Here is a 6,000-nt window from a genome sequence, read left to right on the forward strand (position 1 = left end):
ATTAGGTATAATAAGTAGTTAACTTGCTTAATAACTTAAAAGGGGCTAGTATATTAAAAAAAATTTATAAAATATTTTTATAAGCGGGTAATAAGTAAGGTATATTTTTTATATAAGTAAAAGTAGGCAAGGTTACCTTTTTATAAATTTACTAGTTAGTAGTTTTTATTATAATAGGATTTTATAAATATTAAGGTATATTTTAAAGCTTTTTTAGCATTTAAACAAGCGCTAAAATCTTGGGGCTAAATATACTTAAAAAGGTTTTATAAATATTAAAAATTTAAGCTAAATAATAACTTTTAAAAAGTATGCTATATTATAAAAAAAATAAATTTATTAATTATAATTATAATTAATAGGAGCATATTAATTTAATTTATATTTAAAAAAGTAGTTATTATATAGCGCAGTATAATCTTAATTATTTAAATAGTTTATTTAGTTTAGCTATTTATTTAAGGGTAAAAAGTAGTTAAATATAGCTAGTAGGTATTTATAATTTTTAATATTTTTTTTAAACCTTACTTATAAACCTAAAATCTTTATTAAAAATAAAAATTTTAGGTATTAATTAATTATATACTTAAAAATAATATATTAGTTTATAACCTTATTTATTAAATTTTTATATAAAAGTTTTAGGTAGTAGGCTAATATGTTTTATATACTTATTATATATAATAAAAAGTTAATTTTTATTTTTTACTAAAGAAAGGTGTATAATAAAGTTAACCATAATAATATAAAATAAAATAAAAAGTAATATTATTAGTTATAAGTAGCTTAGTGGTTAATAGTAACAAGGCTTATTTTTTAAGTATATTAAGTAATATATAATATAATTATAAAAAAGACTTTAAGCCTTGTATATTATAAAGCTATATATACTTTTTAAGTATTTATTTATACCTTAGTAACTATTATAATTATAAATTAGTTTAAAAAATTAAGGTAGTATAAAGTAAAAAAAGTAAAGCTAGTATTTTATATTATTAAAAGTTTTTTAATTAGGTAAATTAGGGTATATAAATATGTTAATATATAAATTTATTTTTTACTTTAATATATATAATAAGCTATTTTTTTTTATAAGGTAGGTCCGCGGGAAAAGGAAAATTTTTAAATTTATATAATACTTTTAAAATAAGGCTTGCTTTAATATTATTAAAATAAGTGTTTTTTACCTATTATTTAAAATTATTTAAAATTTTAAGGTATAATATAGTGTGTGCGTATTTTTAATTTAATTATAAATAATTTAAGTTAAACTAATTATTAGTAAAAGGTGGCGGTTTTTTTAAATAAAATAAAGTATTAATAATAGTGTTTATCTTGCCTGGATAGTAAAAAATTTATAAGCAAAATTATTAAGCATATTAAAATACATATATAAGTTTTTAGTTTATTTTTTTTAAAAAAACTATTAATATAAATTTTTAGTATATAATATTAATTATTAAGCTATAGTTTATATAAATAATTATTAAAAAATTTACTACTTTAATAATATACTTAGTTTTTTTTAACACTTATACTGGGCAAGAAATCTCTAGTTTAATAGGCTAATAGTTATACTTAATAATAATAAGAAATTAACTTAAAAAAAGTATAAAATATATTAAAGTGCGTGAAAAAGGCTTTAAAATATATATATACTTATAATTTTTTTTAAATAATATAGCATAGCACTGTGACCTTAAAGTAAAAAGTTAAAATTTATATAAAGTTATTAATAATAATAAAAATAAGCAAGAAATATTAATATATAAAATATATTTTTAAAATATTAAAAAATATTAAGGTTACTAGGTAAATTTTTAATTATTATAATTAAAAACTAGGCTTTTTAAGCAAGACTTTTTACTAGGCTATTATAAAAAAGTATAGTTTTAATATTTTAAAAAGGGAAAGTAATCTTATTATAATTTTTTATATAATTTTTAAACTAGCTAGTAACCTTTAAAAATATTTTTAGCTTTAATAATATTTTAAAAAAAAATAAATACTTTAATTACTACAAGCTTATTTTTAGTAGTAAATATTTTAAAAGTATTAACTTACTATTTTAAAAGTTATACTAATAAAAATTTTATAAAAAAATTAGTTAGTTTAAGGCATATATTTAAATTATTAAGCTTTTTAAATAGTAGCTAAAAATATTTTAAATATTTTTTTAGGGTTTTAAAGGCAATAACTAGGTTATTAATATAAGTATAATAAAAAAAATTTAGTTTTTTTTAAAAAAGGTCCATAATTTGTTAAATATATAAAATATTATTTATAAAACCTATTATTATAACATAAAATTATTTTTATTTTTTATAAGTAATAACTATTATATATTTACAAGTGTTTTTAGCTAATATTTACTAGTAAAAAAACCTAGCTATATTTATTATTATAATATAAAAATAACTAGTAATTATTATAATAATTTTTTTTTATATTAATACCGGGTATAAGTTTAGTTATATATAGTTATTTAGGTCGCGTAAATTAATTATTAAATATTTTTTAACCTTTTATATTTTTATTATAGTATTAAAAACTTTTTTATATATAATAAATACTAGTTAGGTAAATAATATATATTTTATATACTATAATATTTTACCTTATATATATAAAAAATTAAAAAGTTTATTTACTACCTTTTTAGCTTTAGGCCTAAAAAAATATACCCTTAATTTTAATAAATAATATTTTTAGCTATTTTTTATAATAACTTATATTTATTAGGATTTAGAAATATTAATAACTTTAAAAAACTTTTTTTATAAATAAGTAAATTTATATATTAAAGTTTTAAAAGCCATTACCTATTAATTATTAAAAGGTTTATAAATGCTAATACCATTAGGTAGTTTTTTAATAGGTTTATTAGTAAAACTAATATTAATTTTAGGATTTTAGTTATTATTTAGGGTAAAAGTTTTATTAAAGTTTTTATATAAAATATTATTCTTTTTTATTATAAAAGTATATTACTTTTAAAAATACTATATATTTACTTAATTAGCTACTAGGTAGTTAATATTTAAAATAAGGCTTAATTAGTATTTCTTAGGTATAATAACTAGTTAATTTATGGTATTTACTACTTTAATATAAAAAAAATATTAATTAATAAAATAAATATATTGTCAACGTTGGCCACCGACGGCAGCACCCAATACTGCCATTGGCCACCGCCTTCAACCCCTTTCCTTTACTAGATTATAGCTAGCCTTTAAAGAATCATCAATAATATTATAAATTATCTTTTAAATTATTTACCTTTAATAATGGTAGCATGTTGCAGGATATAACTAGTTAAGCAAACTTAATAACTTAATTAGGCATGCTAATTAAGATTAGGCTAGTAAATACCAACCAAAAAATTCTTGGTATTTAAAAAGCTTATAAATCTTTTTCTCTTACTTTTCACTGTTATTTTTTATTTAATTTACTTTATTTTTTACTTGTTTATTTAGTTATCTTACAGCTAAACAACTAATTAAACTCCTAAACTCCTAAAAATTAACTATATCTAGCAGCCAGCCAACGGCTAGCTCTTTTTTTTTTTAGCATTTTTTTTTTAATTAACTAATAAATTTAATAAATTTACTTTCTTAATTTTCTTTTTTTATAACTTATTTTTTTAGTTCTTAATAAACACCTCTACGTAAACTTATTTTTTTTACTTCTTAAACAACGGCTAATAATTCTAGATAATATAAAAAGGGTTTAAACTAAATAGGATAATGCCTTGGTAATATTAGCCTACTAGTTAAAGGTTTTTTAATAGGTTAAATAGTAGTTTATAAAAAAGTTTAACTAAAAAATAATATTTTTTATTAATTTTATAATGCACCACATGGTTATACTATCTCTTACTTAGTATACCTACCCCCTAGCATGGGATATTAATAGGTTAGTTCTTTACTAGGCTATAAAAAATCTCTTATTTCTTGGTTAAAAAATAGGAAATATATAAATTAATAAATAAAAAGCTTAAAAAATTATATATTTTACGCCTGTAAATTTATTTTTACTAGAGCTAAAGTAACCTTTAAAATATATATAAGTAAACTTATTAACACGTACTAATAATATTATTAGTCCGAAATTAACCTTTAGCCTGGAACTAACTAGGTAAAAATAAACCTTTATAATTAAAAACCATAATTTAATAATTATATAATTACTTATTAATAAAGCTAGCTAGCTAACTAACTTTAATACTAGTAAATATTTTATATACCTAATTTTTACCTTTACCGCGGACATTTTTTTGTTTTTTGGGCTATTTATAGGTTTATTTACTTTTTTAGTTATTGCCCCTTAACCTAGCTTATTTACACTACCTTAGCCTATTTAAATTACTAAATTATTTATATTTTTAACTAAACTAACTAGGCAATAATTAAATACTTTAGTTACTTATAGTTTAGCAAGCTAGTAAACTTAACTAATTACTAGTTAATATTTTTAATATTATTTAAAATAAGTGGTAGTAAAACTAATTACAGAACCTAGGTATTTCCTTATTTTATTAATTATAAAAAAATAGTATAATTAATATTAATATTAATATTAATACTAGTCCTTAAATCCACAACATAAATTTATAAACAGGACTAGATTCTTAATAGCCTTTTTAATAATTTTTTAACTCCGGCCTATAATAGGTAAATTAGCAACCTTTTAACTCTAGCTTATAATAGGTAAATTAGTAATCTTTTAATCCTAAACCTCTTAATCCCGGTTTTTAACAGGTAAATTAGCTGCCTTTTAATCCTGGTTTTTAACAGGTAAATAATCCAACGGCTATAAACTTTAAATTAATTTTATAATAGAAATTAAATAGCTATTTAAAAATTATTAATAACAGGCAAGCCGCCTTTAAAAAATCTTTAAAAAAGGACTTTAAAAATTTTTAAAAAAATAATTAAATTAATAAAACGCAAGAATTAAAAAATATATATAAGTAAAACCTAAAAAATATATATAAAGTCCCTAGCCTGGTTTAATAACTAAAATAATAACTAGAACCTTATTTTAAAAGGCCAAAGGCTTATCTGCAAGCGCCTTAAAAATAAGAACTAAAACTAAAGCTATTAGATTTTTTTTACTAAAACTAAAAAAACATAAAAAGGGGCCGCAAACGCGGAAAAGATAGATTTATTTTACTAGTTAATAAATTAAAACTAGTTTCTTAAAAAGAAAAGCCTTAGCCCGCTAAAGCTACACTAGAAAAATATTATTAAAAAATAAAGGATATTAGCTACTTCTAGCCTAATAGGGTTAATAATAAAAATTTATTAATAAAAAAGCGCGGGTTAAAAACCTTTTATAAAAATATATATACCTTTATAAACTATATTCTTAATATAGCAATTCTTAAGGGAGAAGCGGTTATAAAAGTTAATATTTATAGTTATTTAAAAGGCGCTGCCCTAAAGTGGTATATTATTAAGCTATTTTAAATAAATAAACAAGAACTATAAGACTTTTCCTTAAAGTAGGGATAGGTTACCAAGCTTATTAAATAATTTAAGCTTTAACTAGTTAAGGTAATAACTTATTTTTAAAAAATAAGTTATAGCTTTGCGGATATTTAAGCAGGAAAAACCCCTTATTTATTTATATAAAAATTTTTAAAAAATATAAAATTAATAAATATTAGTAATATATTTAATTAACTAACCCTAGCATAAAGCAAACTTAACAGCATGCTATGTTAAAAAATTAATAAATTAACATACCATATAACTATGGTGGATTTCCTAAAAATTCTTAATTTTAAATTTAGTATTTAAAAAAACATTATTAAAGCCTAAAATAATAAGTAAAAAAATAGGCTAAAACCTAAAAAACTTTATTATAGTTTTTATTAAGCTAACTAATATTTAAAAATATAACCCTAACTATATATACAAGTGTACCAGGCATAACCTAATTATATTTAACTACTTTAACCACTTTAACCTTTACCTTTATTATTATAAGTAATAC

The sequence above is a fragment of the Aspergillus mulundensis genome, assembly GCF_003369625.1.
Source record: "Aspergillus mulundensis strain DSM 5745 chromosome Unknown scaffold_16, whole genome shotgun sequence".
NCBI lineage: Eukaryota > Fungi > Ascomycota > Eurotiomycetes > Eurotiales > Aspergillaceae > Aspergillus > Aspergillus mulundensis.